The sequence below is a fragment of the Impatiens glandulifera genome, chromosome 3, assembly GCF_907164915.1.
Source record: "Impatiens glandulifera chromosome 3, dImpGla2.1, whole genome shotgun sequence".
Classification (NCBI taxonomy): Eukaryota; Viridiplantae; Streptophyta; class Magnoliopsida; order Ericales; family Balsaminaceae; genus Impatiens; species Impatiens glandulifera.
Window position 1 is genome coordinate 48910068 of NC_061864.1, and position 19440 is coordinate 48929507.

General features: G+C 33.9%; 1 pseudogene; it reads left to right on the forward strand.

The window, feature by feature from the left end:
• The first annotated feature begins 291 nt into the window (after positions 1 to 291).
• LOC124930315 lies at positions 292 to 18928 on the forward strand (annotated as a pseudogene).
• The last annotated feature ends 512 nt before the right edge of the window (positions 18929 to 19440 follow it).

Consider the following 19440-nt stretch of genomic DNA (forward strand, 5'->3'; position numbering starts at 1 on the left):
TATAAAATGACAATAAAAATAATATAAGTAAAAGAAATACTGTGGTCTAAGACATTTAGTACATGCGGAAAATCAGTCTTCTTTCTGCTGTCTCTCTCTCATAGACTCATAGTAACATTTCTTCTATTTGTCATATCTCCAGCGACTTGGAGGTCTGAATTTGGTTTTTGCTCTTAAATGGAAGTTCATCGTTGTTGATATTAGTTGTTAGCTTAATTATTTGATTTGGACGTAATTCATCTGCTCATAGCTGAGTTTTGCTAGCATTTTTTATTCTTTGTTGATCAGGAAATGTCAAGCCTGGTGGAGAGACTTCGGGCTAGAACAGATCGAAAGCCTAAATACAACATTCATGATTTTGATTATGATGATGATGATATCATGTGTCGTAGAAAACAACGCCCTGAAATTCAGAATTTTCAAAGGATAATTAGAGATGATACGGTGAGTTTTGTTATCGGTTTATCATTGTTTGTCTAACTTCTCGTTTGAATTTAAATCGGAACAGATTTTGATTTCTAGCGTTCTAATCTTCTTTCTCCTTGAATTTTCAATCGTGATTTTCTTAATCGATCTGATTATTTTTTAAGTTGCATGCAGAGAATTCTCATTTGAATTTCAGCCTTTCATAGCATTTCCTCTCCCTGAATTTTCCTATTTCTCAGAACCCTGATTTTTTTTATTTGATTACTTATGATGTGATCTAACTTACACTACAACAAAACATACTTTCAACGACCCTTATATGCCAACCCATATTAAGCGTGGGTAAAAATTAAAAGAAAAAAACTTTTACCAACCTTTATATCTATACCACCACCTTTATTTTTTTTATATACCAACTTTGTAACTTTGTTAAAACCTTATAATTTAATTATTCTAAATTTAAATAATTTTTATGTTATTTTTAAACTTTGTAAATATTTTATTTTAATTTTTTTAAAATTAAATTTGACTTAAAATTTTGTTAACATTAAAATTTAATTAATATTTTTTATATAACATAATTTTTAAACTTTTTATAGTATTATTAATATATGTCTTTTATTTAATTATTATTTAAATTTAATTAAATTAAAAGTAAAATATAAGAGAGTTCATTAGTTTCTGAAGTGTTAATATGACATTTATCCCACATCGGAGAAAAAGAAGAAGTTTTGGTATATAAAATATGAGAGAGTTCATTAGTTTCTGAAGTCTTTTTAAGGTTATAATGTGCTGGAATATGGGTTCACCTTATGTTCAGGTACTTGAGAGATGAAGGGCAAATGTGATAATAGTAGAGATAAAAAAAAATAACATCTAAAATGAAAATAGAAAAAAACAAAATTTAAAAAAATAGTTTAAAAATAAAATAGACTTTTAGCGACGTTTTTTAATTTTGCCAACGCTTAAATAAGCATCGTTAAAACTTTCGCCTTTCGACAACGCTTGTACCGACGCTTAAATAAGCGTGGTAAAAACTTGCGCCCACCCTGCTTCTGGCGACGCAAGAATAAGTGTCGGTAATATTTTTGGCGACGCTTTTAAAGGTTGGCAGAAGTCTTTTTAAGCGTCGCCGAAAGTCATTTTTGTTGTAGTGTTAGAGGTTTCCCGTGCTATCTTCTCTCAATGTTACCTTATGGGTTCTTGTCTTTGTAGAAAGATGACTCTTGTCAAATATGTGATGAAAGTGGGAGACTTCTATCCTGTGAGACTTGTACTTACTCCTTTCATCCAAAATGTTTGGTTCCTCAATTGAAAACTCCTCTTCCTAAAAACTGGAGGTGTCCTGAATGTGTAAGATTGTCTTCTCCATAAATCTTATTTGTGAAATGCCACAATGAAACAATTTCCTCTAAATTATAATAAATTTGTTATGTTTTTTGGCTAAATTACACTAATATACTTGCAGGTAAGCCCTTTAATTGATATTGAAAAGATCCTAGACTCCAAAATACATCCTATAGTCCCAGATGATAGTGACTCCACAGAGACGAGCTCTGGTCAATTGCCTGTGAGACATTACCTGATCAAGTGAAAAGGATTATCTTATCTTCATTGCACATGGTATTTCATGTTCTTACTAATCCTTTTTTTCTTTTTGATAAAAGAAGTCCTGGTTAATCTTATATAACTCCATCTTTGAATTCTGTAAACATTCTTCCATAAAGTTTGTTAGGCTAATGATTCCTTTTTAATTCTTTTATCAAATAATACTTTTTGGTTTCTTAGTGGGATTAAGATCTATTTTTTGTCCCCCACACCCTGAATTAATCTTCTTATTCTTCTACTTTATCCACATTTGTTATTTGATGTCTTTGAAAAATTGTATCGGTTATAATTTTGTGTATCAGGGTGTCTGAGAAAGAGTTTCATAAAGCTTATAAGGAACATCCTCGTTTGAAGACAAAAGTGAATAACTTTCACAAACAGTCTACAATTCATAACCCTGAGGATGAATATTTTGGTATTAAAACCGAATGGACTACTGTGGACCGCATAGTAGCCTGCAGGTTCGAACACTAGACCAAACATGTTACTTATATGTTGTGGAAAGAAAACATATTTGTCTTATCGTTTGAATGATATTCTGATTGAGTTTTGAAATACTTCACCTAGTTGAAAAAAGCTTAATTTCATAAATGTTGGATACTCCATCTTTTAGTTGGTCTCTTTTATGTTAAGAATTATTTTCAGCCTAGCTACCATAGTGTTATAATTTGAAAGCGTCCGAGCACTTGACTAATGCAAAAAATGAATGCAAAAATGTCCCGTGTACTGATTCTGGTTATGTTCCATACAAGTCTCATTAGCTCATTTCAATCTTTGTTACATCAGTTTATAATGTCCTTCCCTTGTTTTTTGTTGAAGTGGTTAGGATTTTTCTTAGAAGATATTATTTACCTATGTTTGTCATCAGAGCTCTCATATCATCATTTATTATGCAGGGGTGACGACGATGAGAAAGAGTATTTTGTGAAATGGAAAGAGCTTTCGTATGATGAATGTTATTGGGAATTTGAGTCAGATATTTCATCGTTTCAGAATGAAATTGACAAATTCAACAACATTCAGAGAAGGCGTCGAACCAAAGGCAATGTTAATACTCTGGAAGCTAATGAAGAGGAAAAGAGAGCAAATGATTTTCAGCCATTTGAACACAATCTTGAATTTATTTCGGGAGGTAAACCATCCATTGAATGTACTTCCTGTTATTAGACATGTTTTCATGTTTATCAAGTTTTATTTTAGCTGCTGCTAATTATGTTAATTTTTCTTTTGTTGCTATAAAGGCTCACTCCATCCATATCAGCTTGAAGGGTTGGATTTCTTGCGTTTTTCATGGTCCAAACAAACACATGTCATACTGGCAGATGAGATGGGCCTTGGTAAGCCGTACATTGTATATACTATAGTTTCTTCTTTATTTTAACGAATACTTTGAAGTTAGCCATCTTATGAAAGAAAAGAGTTTGAATGATACCTAACTTTACATTTGACTCCAATAAACTAGACAATAATTAAACATCTAGATATCACTAATTCTATACATTGATTACAGGAAAAACCATACAGAGTATTGCATTTTTAGCGTCTTTATTTAAAGATAACATCCATCCACATTTAGTGGTAGCACCTCTGTCTACATTACGCAACTGGGAACGCGAATTTGCAACGTGGGCTCCTCAAATGAACGTTGTAAGTAATTAGATTCCCAATCATAGCATTTCTCCGTTCATGTACACTTTTTTCTGAATAAACGTGTACATCCTACAGGTTATGTATGTTGGTTCTGCTGAAGCACGCTCTGTCATAAGGGAGTATGAGTTCTACTTCCCTAAAAGCTCTAAAAATAAAAAGAAGTCTGGTCAGACTATAGGAGAAAGAAAAGATAGGATCAAATTTGATGTCCTGGTGACATCATATGAGATGATAAACTTCGATAGTTCATTATTGAAACCGATTCATTGGGAGTGCATGGTAGGGTGATTGAGTTGTTTGCATAATATATTTCTATTTTTCTTCTTGATGAAATCTGACAAACCTGTGCAGATTGTTGATGAGGCCCATCGTCTAAAAAATAGGGATTCAAAACTATTTGCTTCTCTAAATCAGTATATAAGCAAGCACCAAGTGCTTTTAACTGGAACTCCCCTTCAGGTTTGTATCAAGTTTGTTTTTCTATCTTTCGAGTCAAGATATTGGGTCTTCCATTTGTTTATAATGGTTTGTTGCCAGCGATTTGTGTTAGCATCGACCTTTTGGAGGCTTGGTTGTGTTTTGGAAAATGATTTATCCATTTTTTTTGTTCTGAAATTTTGCTCATAAGTTTAATTTTTTATGTTTCAGAATAATCTGGATGAACTTTTCATGCTGATGCACTTTCTTGATAATAGAAAGGTTAGAATAATTGATGATAGTTAGTTTGTTGAATAGATATTTCCTTCAATCCAAATTCATTGAGAAATTATTCTTGCAGTTTGGAAATTTAATGGAGTTTCAGGAGGAGTTTAAGGATATTAATCAAGAGGAGCAGATTTTGCGTCTTCACACAATATTGGCTCCCCATTTCCTTAGAAGTAAAGTCCTTGAGCTATCTTTTATGCCTTTTATGTTATAATGCTTATCCTTTAATGGCTGTCATGATGCCATCTTCATTATCTTGTTTTTCTATTATTTAGAATTTGGTTAGGGAACATTCTTTTCAGATGTGTACATCACGATGGCTAGATTTTGTAGGAAATATTTGTATCACAAATATCTAAATCCATTTTAGAAATACATCTTCATTGGTTGGTTGTTTATATTTTAGTACTTTGTTGGTTACTGTTCTTTCCTTTCTTGTGTTCTTCTCATTCTCTTCTACTCCTTTTGCTGTCTAGATTTGGTAGAAAACATTTTAAGAAATCTATTAAAAAGAGAGGACAAGAAACATAAATTTTACTTCTTTGATCATATGCTTTTCATGATGGTCGATATAAATTGATAATGTATAAAGGGCCTCATTAGCTGTTCAGAAGGTCCCCTAATAAATAACCTAATTAGTTATGATTTGTATTTATTTTTATAGCTTCTGTTTCTATATTTCTTTTTTTATTCTTCTTAATGTAAGCTTGCAATTTTATTTTTCATAACCACCATTTATTGAGTACAGTTCTATTTAAGTTTGCATGGCTTTCTTTTGAATTGAAGAATTAACGCACTGTTAATGTTAATTTGTCATTAAGTTTGCTACATATGACTCCAATCATTTCTAACATGATTGCAGGAGTGAAGAAAGATGTGATGAAGGGGCTACCTCCGAAAAAGGAACTTATTTTACGTGTAGATTTGAGTAGCAAACAGGAAGAGTATTACAAGGCTATCCTGTCTCGAAACTACGACATATTAACTCGAAAAGCTGGAGCACAGGTGAGATTGCATTATTGCCAGAAAAAATGTGATAGCATTACAATGCCTTTCTTTATTATTTTGTCTGACAATTTGTTCACTTTTCATTTTTTTTGTTATTTTCTGAAAAACAGATCTCACTTAACAACGTGGCAATGGAATTACGCAAACTCTGCTGTCATCCATATATGCTCGAGGGCGTTGAACCTAATATACCAGATCTGAAGGAGTCTTTTAAGTAATATATCATAATATTAATCTCTAAATTATTATATGTAATGGTGATTATTGAATTTATGACTGACATGTCTTCTTATGTTTGGTTTTAATTTGTAGACAATTGTTAGAATCATCTAAGAAGTTACAACTACTGGACAAGTTGATGTTGAAACTTAAAGAGCAAGGTCATAGAATTCTGATTTATTCACAGTTTCAACACATGCTGGACATTCTGGAAGATTACCTAATCCAAAGAGTAGGCATAAGTTACATGTTATCTATTGCTTCTATCTTCACATTCTAGAATGATTTTTGTAGTAAAATGTTGTTTTCGCCTCTCAGAAATGGCAATATGAAAGGATAGATGGCAAAGTTGGAGGAGCCGAGAGACAAATAAGAATAGACCGGTTTAATGACAATAACTCCTCCAGATTTTGTTTTCTGTTATCAACTAGAGCTGGGGGGGTGGGAATAAATTTAGCAACTGCTGACACAGTTATCATATATGACAGGTAAATGCATGATCCATCGTGTATACTTATAAATCATCTTCTATTATAACTTATAATTTCTACATTTCCTATCTTGGTGCAGTGATTGGAATCCCCATGCTGATTTGCAAGCAATGGCTAGGGCCCATCGTCTTGGACAAACAAATAAGGTAGAGAGCTCATTTTCATTATATATAATCTCATAATATATTATGCGATATGATTTAGAATAATTATATGTAGTGGGATTTGATTAGGATACTATTATTCTATGATACTGTATTATGAGCTAACATATTTTCAATACTACAATTCTCTTTTAATGCAATTAATATCTTTACTTTGCAGGTACTTATTTTTAGACTTGTAACCAGAGGTACCATTGAAGAAAGGATGATGCAGATAACAAAGAAAAAAATGGTATTAGAGCATCTTGTTGTTGGAAAGCTAAAATCACATCACATTAATCAGGTATGAAATGTTGGATCGGGTTTAACAATGAAAATATTTGCGCACTAAATAGTCAGGGAATATGATAAATTTTGTTTATCACATTATCATTTTAAACTTTGAACTTTTTAATTTTTGAATGAAAGTTCATTTCATTCATTTTAAAGCTTGTAATGGATGTTGGTTTCACCACAAATTTGTGGTTTTTCAAAATTATGAAATAATAAAATTGATACAAGCTTTAATTTTTATTCACGACTTATATTAGTAGTAAATGAATTGTTTTATCTAATATTTGATTATTACTCTTTTAGTGTTTGATAATTGAGTTTTTATTATTATTCAATTCTTAATTCTTAATTAATTTATTTTTGTGTTGAAGGATTTTTATTGTTGAAAGAATTTTCATTGTTATATTCAATTATTATTAGGATCAAACAATTTTAAAATAATTAATAATTAATAATTAATGTGAATATACAAAGGATATATAAAGAAGAAGAAGAAATATAGAGTTAAAATAATTAATGATAAATGTTTGTATATATAAAATAAAATTAAAATAATTAATTATAAATACTCATATAGAAATAATAAAAAATTATAAAAAATATAAAAATAGAGGGTTCATTTATTAGTAATAAATGAAATAATAAATGAAAAGGAAAGAGAGAGAAAATATATTAATATTTAATTAATAAATATATAAATTTAAAATTAAAAGTTAACCATGGTTACTAAAAAGGCTAAATGAGCCAATTTTTGATAGTATGTACGTTTAAATGAGATTTTATTAGTACATACGTTTAAGTAAGCTAGTTGTACAAGTACATACGTCTAAGGGAGCTTTTTTCCTATATATATTAATGAAGTTTATTAAAATTGATACAAACTTTAATTATATATATTTTTATATGTATGTAAGTAACTTCGTTTAGGTTGTACATTTAGGAGCGAATTTTAATGTGAGGTTGGCATGCTTTTGTCAATTGAAGGATGATTGGATTCTTCAAATTATTTAATTACAGGAAGAGTTAAATGACATCATAAGGTATGGTTCAAAGGAGCTATTTGCTAATGAACAAGATGAAGTTGGAAAATCCCGCCAAATTCACTATGATGATGCTGCAATAGATAGGTAATTCTTCTGCTCTTTTTGATTCCTTATATGCACCTACACAATCTGCTAAAATGTATCATTTTTTAGGTTACTTAATCGTGAACAAACTGGGGATGAAGAGAATATTGTTGATGATGAGGATGATAAATTCTTAAACACTTTTAAGGTATCATTTTCCTTGATTCTATATTTTTAATATCTATTCCTGGTTTGAATATTAAGACACTGACGCAACCAAACATTGTAGGTAGCACACTTTAATTATGTTGATGAACAGATAGTCAAAACTGCTGAAGATATTTCTGCAATCAACAAGCCCGAAACAAGTAGTTTTTGGGAAGAGCTTCTGAAAGATAGATGTGAAGAGCCTAAATTTGACGAGCTTAGTGCTATGAGGAAAAGGAAGAGAAGCCAAAAACAGGTATTTAGATATTTTTGGATGTAGTTTATGTTTTACTCATGTTCAAAATTATCTTATCTATTTTTACCGAACTTGTTTGGAGAGAAATGTGCATAGAAAATATCAGAAACATGTAGCTAATATTGATATAAACTTTGACCAATATATTATTGTTAATCAACATTTTAACTTTGACCATTATATTGTTGTAGATTGAGTATGTAAGCTCGGATGAATCTGAATTAAGTGATGCTATTCCTGTTGGGAGGATGGCCTCTAAAAAGCAAGTTCATGGTATATTGCATGTACTTAGTATCATCTTCTTAATGTGGCTGGAGGTAGTGGTAATCTTCTAATAACGATTTTGAAACTTTTACAGTGGATAGTTTGGAATGAATTCCTTTGATGGAAGGTGAAGGAAAATCATTGAAGATAATGGGTTTCAATCAAAATCAAAGGGATACCTTTGTCAAAATTTTGATGAGGTAGAGTGATATCTTTGCCTTTTTTCTTTGATATATATTTTGTTACTCATTGAAGTAAGGTACTAATATATGTCAAGAAAGCTTCACATTCCTGTGACTAGCTCTGGTTTATTAGGAGTTCTAAATTTTCCTCTTTTTACAGGTTTGGACTTGGTGAATATGACTGGGTGAAGTTCACTCCAAGATTGAAACTAAAGACTTACGAGGAAATTAAGGAGTATGTAATGAATTCATATATATTCTTTGTAGCCTATAATGATTAGATTTCTCTGATGTTCAATGCTAGTTCTTTATAATGAGAGCATAAAATATATTAACACAAAACATGAGAGCATAAAATAGGCTAGTCATGCAAAAAAAAGACAAACTAAATTCTCACATGGCGTTGGTGTTTGAGTAATATTGGTTTGGCTAATTTCTTTCTTGCAGATATGGGGATCTTTTTCTAGCTCACATATCTGAAGAGATTATGGACGCGCCTACTTTTTCAGGTGATTAGCTCTTTCTTCTATAATCTCTCATATGTCTTCACTTGTTTGAGTTTTGAGCTAATATTTATTGCAGATGGTGTGCCTAAGGAAGGGCTGAAAATAGATGATTTGCTTGTAAGGGTTTCTTTGCTATCAATGATGCATGACAAAGTAAGTTAGTTTGCTTGATATAGTTTATATTTATCTACCATGAGGAGACTGATAGCCAAGTCGTAGAGCATAAGAACTATGTCCTCCTATTCAATTGGTAAAATCTGCAACCCACTTATTTTGCCTATTTCGGTTTTATGCTTTATTATTGGTGATTGAACTGTTACATTTAATGATAACTGTTTGTATGCATTGATCTCATTCCTTTCATTCCTTTAGATTAGTTTCATTTTAAAGGAGCCAACACTAATCTAATAAAAAAAAATTCTTTCAGTATTTTAGGAATTTTCTGCATATTCATTTGGTTCATTTTTGTCTAATTTTTTTTGGTCTACTTTCAAAATTTTCTCTCCACTTTCCTCCACTACAGTCTGATTATTTCATTAATCTGATTTTCCTTTACTTTCATTCCCTGTTTCATCCCCTTTTTTCCTCTAATTCTTTTTCTTTCTCCAATTTTTCATATTTCTTCTCATTCGATTAAGAGAGGTTTTGAGAGAAAGATATGCAAAGAAAACTAGGGTTCTTAAAAATCTCGAGAGATGAAAAGCTTTCAAACTCATGCAAAGATGTCCTTATATAGACAGAGAAAAGATATACAGAATAACCGTCACTTTTCTTAGGGGTATGGCCCATCAATTAATGTTAGACGTCCTCTCCAAAGAGTCAGCATTAAAAATGAGGGTATATCAGTCATTCTCTCTTAACTTGAAAGACACGTATCTTCATGTTGTTAGGAGATGACTGCTTAATATTTGAGCGGGAAAAACAGATAGCTCTTCACGTGGGACAGCTGTCCTTGATCAGTCTAATCGGCACGTAGTTAGACATTTTTCTTACTACACAAATCCATAAAACTAAACGTCTATTAGACGGTTGGGTCCATTAGACGCATACGTCTAATTCCGTGTTGTAAAGAATTCGTCTAATGTCTTTTAGACGTGTACGTCTAATTACGCATGAACACCACGTGTTAGACGTGTGTTTGGTTAGACGTGAGCATCATCTTGCTCATGACGTAAAAACGTCTAACGTCTATTAGACGTGTACGTCTAACCGCGTAGGTTTTAAACCGCAACATATATACTTAGATGTATAGATTGTGAGCAAAAATACGTCTAAGTACAAACCTTTTCTTTTAGACACCCTTGTCTAATAGACCGATTAAGGTCATTCGTCTAGAGAGTATCTTTACTTTCAAAGTAATTTTCCCTCTCATTCTATATAGGGACAGAAAAGCATAAGAAACAGTTTTTGTGGTCCAAAGACCAAAAATATTTTTAAAATATAAAAAACATTTAATCTACTGGAATGACAAAGGCCATTGTTGATCTTCTTGGCTGTATACTCAAAAGAGTATTCTTCTTGCATCCTTCCTGCAATCCTCTTGCATCACTTACAAAAGAAACTATTTACACACTTTGGTACCCATATTTAATTGGGTTCTCGATCAATTAGTCCCTTAGGAATCCATATTTGAGTTATTCTGATGGATTTCCCGTTTTGTATTGTGATTAATGCATAAGATTTTAACTTAGCAGATGACTTCCTACTAGCCACTGATCCCTTAGCTTTTGAAGAAGACTTTCTTTTAAAACTTCTTAAGTTTGAGTCACGTTTTAGATTGCCAGACTTTCTAGCTGCTTCTAGCTTATTCTTAAGTCAGCTAACAGTCGACGAAACATAGAATATTTTGTTTTTGAAAGCTACTTCTTCATGAATAGGATCAGATTCAATGTCAGTCATACTCCCTTTGACAAAACTTATTGGCTTAAGCTTGTCAGTTGCTGAGTTTAATTTTTTGCAGGACAGGTTAGGGTCATTGCCATCAAATCCCAATCCGGATCTAGATCCAACAGGTTTTAACTTGCTGATCTGATATTTGACAGCTTCTCCAGACCTTGTCCATGCACAAACAACATAATTTAACCTCTTGTTTTCAGATGAAAGAGTTTGAATTTGTTCTCTGAGCATCTCATTCTCAAATGAGATCTCTACAATCTTTTTTTCGAAAACATTTGACTCTTCAGTTTGAAATATATTTGGTTTATGTACATCTGGTGAAGATTTAGTTTCATTTAGAGATTCTGCTAGCCTTCTGTACTCGATGACCATGTCATCTAGTGCAGCTACCAGTTGTTCCCTTAAAAACTTTTCGGAAGAGAAGTCAAATACCTCAGTCTCCTAAGTCTTTTCTTCATCTTCTCTCTCCATGAAGCAAGCCACCTCTTCTTCATCACTTTCACTAGATGAGAAGTAGGAATCACGGTTGTTTCGTTGATTCTTCCCGTCACCTGCCATAAGAGCCTTCAGCTCTTTTCCATCATTCTTTGCATCTTCACGTTTCTGCTTCCGACATTCCAATGCATAATTACCTTTAATACCATAGTTAAAACACGTCATTAGAATTTTAAGAGTTTGAGTTAGAGTTGCTCTTCTTCATGAAGTCGCCAAACTTCTTCACAAAGAGAGACATGGCGTCGCTGCTCAGCTGCTGAGCCGCCATCTTCACATCCGGAGCGGTTGGTGGCTCTTCAACAGTCACCAGCGCCTTGGCAATGATAACGGATGTGGATTGATCTTCTTTCATCCTACAATTCAGTTCGAACTCATAGGCATTGAGATCAACAAAGAGATCAAAGAGAGATCTTATTAAGATCTTTGGATTCTCTCATTGCCATCGTCTTTATGTCCCATTCCCTTGGAATAGCACGCATGACCTTAATAGCAAGCTCCCAGTTGCTATAGGTCTTTCCTAAGATGGATAGGGAGGAGACAATCTTGCTGAATCTGGTGTCGAAATCGTTCATTATTTCACCAGCACGCATCTTGAAACTATCAAACTGCTGAGTGACAACCATAATCTTGTTTTCCTTGTTTTGCTCGTTGCCCTCACACAGTTGGGTGAGTCTGTCCCAGACCTATTTAGTAGTATCGCATTCGATAATGTAGTTGAACATGCTGTCATCGAGAGATCTGTACAGAACATCAAGAGCCATGTTGTTAAGGTTGTTCTGCCTCTTTTCTTCAGCGGTCCAGTCAGCTTTCTCCTTATCGATCTTGATAGGACCTTCTGTGATGACACTCCACATGTCGTCATGAAGAGAAGAAAGATGAGCACGAACTCTTTTCTTCCATACAATATAGTTTTCTCGAGAGAAGGTTGGAATGGCTGTAGCACTGGCATCTTTGGTTATGGTCGACATTTTTTAGGAAAAACTTGAGAATAGAAACAGAGCTCTGATACCAATTGATAGGACCGTCTTTATCGATAGAGACAGGGGTCTAGCTATTGATGAAGGCTTATGAAAAACGGTTTGAAAGAAATATTGTTAGGGATTTAATTCGCTTTTTATTCTACGCAAACCCTTGTAAACACTTGAAACAGAATCAAGACGGAATTGTTTACTTGGGTTTTAAGCTCAAGATGAAGAATGTGAAGATGATAGAAATGAAAAGACACAACCATTTGTTTATGGATGTTCGGAGAAAACTCTCATACGTCACCCCTTCTTCCAACCACCGAAAGGATTCACTATAATATGATTACAGTTTGCACACACTTAGCTCACTATTGAACAAAACACACTCTGTTAGATTTACACGATGAAGAATATCACTCAGCTAAAGGTGTTTTTGATTCTAGCTCTCTCTTGATTCACACATAGTACAATCAGGAAAGCAACTTATGGCTTGAATATTTAAAGGATTGATTACACAATAATTTCAGTAAGCAAGATGATCGAGAGATTGTCCGTTTTCCTTGAGATTTGATAAATACTGGGCAAAGACTAACGGTCGAATCTTCAGAATAATACGTGGCACTTTTCCATTGGAAAGCCTCCATAGTACACATCAGGTTCTAAGCACAAGGATCGTGTCCGTACACCAACTGATAGTGCGCCGAATATTCCATCAGAGATGTACCTGCAAAACAACTAATATGAGGGATATTCTCTTACGCGGCATTCGTTGGTTGGTTGCGTCTAGCTATCGTACTGATCTTCACTAGAAAGTGGAGCAGGAGTAGAGTACAACTATATCACGTGGGTAGGCGGGTGCTAGCTTCAAACATACTGCTTAGGAAAAGTATTAGACGTATTTCAGTTAGACGACCTCGTCTAATGAAATCAAACGTCCCCATTTAAGAGCAGAATCCATTAGACCACCTGGTCTAATGGGATTAGACTTACGTCTAATTACAATCACTTCAAACTAATCTGAAGGAGTTAGACTTCACGTCTAACTTTCACCAATTAGATTACATGTCTAATCTTTCACAAACCATTAGACTGCACGTCTAACTCCACGAGTTAGACTGCACGTCTAATTCCGATTCTACTTCAGACTTGTCTAAAAGAGTTAGACTACACGTTTAACTTTCTCTTTCTACTAGACTACACGTCTAACTCCACGAGTTAGACTACACGTCTAATTCCGGTTCTACTTCAGACTTGTCTGAAGGAGTTAGACTACACGTCTAACTTTCACAATATATTAGACTGCACGTCTAACTCCGCGAGTTACATTACACGTCTAATTACGGTTCTACTTCAGACTTGTCTGAAGGAGTTAGACTACACATCTAACTTTCACAATATATTAGACTACACTTCTAACTCCGCGAGTTAGACTACACGTCTAATTACGAGTTCCATTAGACTGCACATCTAACTCCACGAGTTAAACTGCACGTCTAATTCCGAATTCATTAGACTGCACGTCTAACTCCACGAGTTAGACTGCACGTCTAATTCCGAATTCATTAGACTGCACGTCTAATTCCGAATTCATTAGACTACACGTCTAACTCCACGAGTTAGACTACACATCTAATTCCGAATTCATTAAATTGCATGTCTAACTCCACGAGTTAGACTGCACATCTAATAACATGCATCTAATACCAAATCGGTCTAATGATCCCAATTAGAGCAAAGTCTTATGAAATCTGATTTCGATACACTTGCATCAAAACGCATAAATCATTTCATCATCAAAATTCCAATAGTCAAACTATTTCAACACTTAGTCAAAATAATTTGACCCAAAATAATTGGGTCTTTGCTGATTTCTTGCACTTTTTGTTAATAATTTCTTCAGCTATTTTGTTCATTTTTTTCTCTACAGTTTCTTTGACTTCTTTAAGAACAAAGTCATGCACTTCTATGGCCTTGACTCCTTTAAGAACAAAATCCTCCACTTCTTTTGCCTTGTTGTTTTTCCTTTTACCCATATTCCAATAAGACTTTAGAATAGGGGATTAAAGTCAGAACAACAATCTTGAAAACGACCTTATTCAAACCCTAGACGATTTTCCCCGATGTGCCGAACGTGCTAGACGTATCTGTTGTGGCGATCGTGCAAGACGTGCCGACGATCTTTACTCCGACCATGTTTCCTGTAATCGACTCCCTAATCAACTAAATCGCACGACCGAGAAACTGTGCCGAACGTGCCGAACGTGCCGATTGTGCCAAACGTGTCGACGATCTTGATTTTGACGCGATTCTTGATTGAATATGAGAATGTGCACGTATTTGGGGAAGAAATTCAAGATTCCATCACTAGAAAATTCTCGCCGAAAATCTTCAAAGCTTTTCTCTCACTTCCCTTTAAACTGATTGCCCAATTCTATTTATTATATATTTGTACACTTTACATTATATCGATTCTTCCTTATCTCGTTATCCATAGTGCTAAAGGTAATTATCCACATTTACGTGGCTCTTTTGAGACTATGTTACATATAATACATATATATAAACATAAAGAAAAAAATATAAGAATAAAACACACATATATACAAACATGTATAAATCTTGCAAAAAAAGAAGTGTTAGATAGAGATTGTACATATCAAAATCATCTAAAAATTATAAAAATCAGGAATTGAGTATGAAATAATTTCATGATTTCAAATATATCGATTTCATATTTTTTGGATAAATGGTTTAAAAAATATGATAATTCAAAATTGAGAAAAAGTTTAATTTCCGGCCAAACGAGTCTTTCACAAAAATATTTTTCATATTTTGATTAAAAATAGTATTTTTTATGCATTTTATATTATTTTTGTGTTTGACTAATTAATTAAAGCATTGAAATAAATAAATATAAAATAAACCAAACAAACACACAAATTACAAACAAACAAGCCTTAAGCATAACCGTTAAGATAGGTCTAGGTCGAAAGCAGACTATTGGCTTGATTTCCCGGTCACATGTGCATTTTATCAATCGTGGCTAGATTTCTCGGACAAAATCTAGCAATGGCTAGAAAATGCGGTCGGATGGCTAGAAAATACTTCCGAGTGCATGAGCTGGCTTGATTTCTTAGTTGGCTGACTGAAATTATAGCCATTGACCCTATTTTCTCAATCAGATAACATACCGACACTCGATCGTTGCCTAGTTTTTATCGGTCGAAAAGCTAGTTAGGGCTGGAAAAACACGATCGCTAACTAGCTTTCTTGATCAAAAAGCTATCGAGGCCCAATTTCTCGATCGCTCATCCAAAAATTCGGTCAAAAAATTAATCAAGGGCTAATTTTCCTTGTGGGGGTGACTTTAGCCAAGAACACATATTATACCAAGAACACACTACACAAAAATCGACCAAATTTAAAATTTAGCTGAACACAAATATTAATTTAAATTTTTTAACTACAATACAACAACATATAACATCAAGCGATCATAAAAATCAAGGAAATCACCAAAATTTCTTGTAAGTTTTTTTTTTATTTTTTTAATCAAACCAAAATATTTTCTAAGGGACTGTAAATATTTTATTCATTTCATATACAATATTTATTATACAGAGATCATACGTACATGATCCAACCCAAACCCTATCTCTCGATAGGTAGTACACGTTTAATTCGCTCCCTCACAAAATTCACCATTTTCCTCACAATGCTCCATAAATGTTATCTGTACGCGTGATTTTCTCTCGTACTATGCATCTACTAATTTTAAGAGTTCACCTAACGTCTTGTATTTTAGGGCATAAAGGATCTAATCCTAAGATTGATTTATCCATTCGAATGCTTTGTCTTTAAGAGCAGTTTGTGCATCCGAAGTTGGTTGGTCCCATGCCTTACCTATCATTTTGAGTACATTTCCCATGGAAGGGACACAACAAAGGACTTTAATGTTAAACACGATCCATACACTTTTAGAAAAAAGGTTTATTTTACGAAATCTATGCTATAGAACCCCGTGAATTACCTTCCTCTCACAAAAAGTAGATATGAGAATTATCTATATAGTATGTTGTCCTATCTGTTTGAGATGTGGAACCGAAGTGGATTTCTATATCATAAATCTTTCCATGCTTAGCCAGTATAGGTTTCAGATTAGTATGTGTTCAAAAATATAATAATCCGGTTGACTTTAAGAGTCACCACTTTTGTTTACTTTAGAAAGAAACTAAACAAAAAAAAAGTATTCACGAATTAAGGGCCTGGTGCTTGGTTACTCATGTGGAAAAGGCCGTAGAAGCTATGTCATATGCGCCTATCCCGTGGGATAATATCTACTCCTATGTAGTGGAACATTGTTTGTGAAGGTACGTTACACAATTCCATTGAGTTCAGAATTCTTTTGCTTGTTAGTACCTTAACCTTGTCTTTAATCTAGAAGGAATAATCTTAGCTGTTGATTAGATTACAATGAAGGTTGGAACCAAGCCATTAGAATGATTTTATGTCCATTTATCGTGTCCTAAGTATATTTATTAAGATATCCTATGCTTAGTCCAAAGGTGATTCTGGACTCTCATTAGATATTCTTAGGCATAAAGAAGATGAAATGGGTCCTTAAATGTGCTCCTTGGGCACACTTGTGAACCACAATGTGAACTATTGCATTTGCTGATTTGTCTGATTATTTGCTTATTGATAGACTTTAAATCCTTGCACACGAAAGACCTCAGTAGTTCATGGGAATGTGGATTAATGAAAAGAAGAGGGGAATTGGAGTCCAAAAGTATGCAACAACTAAAATCAGGATTTTTCCTGAAAGAATTAGAAAATCTTGAGAGTTCTTGTGCATGTCGAACATATTTTTAGGAACACTTTTCTCTCGATTAGAGAACTTTTTGGGGTTACGAGACACCCGACATGACTCCTCTATGACGAGCTATTTTCTAAAAGTATTCCGAAAATTCTAAAAATTTTCAGGGTGGTCAGAAATATTTTTATGAACCTACTACGAAAATTCATAATTTTCCAGGCTATGGAGCTCCCGAAATGAGCATTCCAAAATAAACCGTTTTTCAAACGGCCCCTAAAAATTATGGAAAAGTATTTTTTTTGTTGAAAATAATATTTAAACCATCCATAAAATTTTGGAATTTTTATAAAATCGTTTGAGGGCTCTAAAATTAGAAATTGAGATTTTATATCAAAAATTAGAAATTGAGACTTTATATCCAAATTGAACGAATATAAAGTTGGAGGGCCGAATTGGTCATTGACAAAAGTCTGGGTCCAATTTGTTTCTTTTAGAATTGTAGAAAATAGAGATCATGAATGTTTGCAGAAACCTTCTACAGTCCCTTATGCTCCCATTGTTTTATTAGTGATTCTTTGGTGACTGGGAAAGATACACAGTTCTTTCCTATGTAGTTCTAATAACTACATTTTTAGAGGTTCCTTAGGGACACCTCTACTTGCGTTTTCTATAGACTGTTGGAGATCCTATCTTTAAAACATCTAAAGATAGATACCAGACTCATGCCAGATATGCAAAAGAAGTGGTATAAAACATCTAAAGATAGATACCAGACTCATGCCACATATGCAAAAGAAGTGGTATAGTTGTACACGTACGTACACTATTGGTCCACATCATTTCACTCCTATTATAGAGGAGTTCTACGCTATTTTACGCTCCCCTTCCAGACATCTTATGTACCTCCCGTCGACGAAGGATGCATGTCCTTCTTAATAACTCATGCAGGAGTGATTTGCGGATGATGAGCATACGTCTCGTTTTCTTGTTCGAAACGGGAGTATCAACATAGCCATATGGTAGAAGCTACTAGAGCATTCTGATGGCCACAAAGATTTAGAGATCACCAATCGAAAGATTTAAGTTATGTTGATGGATCACTTTCTTCTTTTCCAAGAGATGAAAAAGTGACATTCCTCACACATATTGGAGGTTATGTTACTCAAGGAAGATGCGCAACGCGATTTGTCGGGGCTCATCCTTGCTGAGACCATACTTGGGGTGCACCATACTATTCATTTAGTGATGAACATCTCATCCAGTTTGTGGTCCCCTCATACCATATCTTGCATACCAATTCTTTCATCATCCAATCAATGTGCTACTCGACATGACGGAGGTTACAACCTATTGTATAGTGTACCTAAGAAAGTAGGCGGTTATTGCCTCCATAGTTGATGGGCCTATCACAATAGAGTTGTATGAGGCATATGCAAGCATGTGGCAAGACGTATGCGAATTGTCACCATTACAATAATGGTTTGACACCATCCCCAAGCGATGAAGACTTCTCAAAAGACGAAGATATTGGATTAATTGCTTCATCTTTGGTTTAGGGACAAGTTGCTCCTTCAGACCAGATTATTGTGGTATCTAGTATGCCTAATCGCAAGGTGATCAGGGAGATCAGATCATATGAGACTCTCCTTTCTAACTACGACCCGAGTTCTAAAGGCTCTCATATTGAGATAGATCTAGAGGAGGATCCAGACTATGAGTCTGATTCTTAGCATCTCTTAGCATATATTTGTTTTATGTTTGTTTATGTCATGCACAACATGTGTACATAAGTAACAACATAATATTTTATGAGTGTAACGAAACCATCCTTTGGGATGTAACATTTTATGAATGAAAAATCAGTTATTAGCTCTATGTCTGTTTAGGACATGTTTGCATTTATTTAATGAATGTAAAAATGTTTTTAAAGTGAGAAATCAAGTCAGTACGCTATTAAACGACTTTGTCATCAAGGTGATTGCATACCCCGGTGCCACGGCCCGTCGAAGACCTAATTATAGGTAGGTTTATTAAAGCTACGATTGATAATCTGAACATGGTAGAAGAACCTAATGTACCACTCCCTATTCCTTCTACGGAACTAAGTGGGCTCCAAGACAAGATGAATTCCATGATGATGGCCATCATAAAGATGTTTGAGGATATTCATATTCTTAGTTTTAACGTGGTGAACCCGACTATTGCGATGGTTCCCACCCCATTATTTCCTATTGGCTTCACT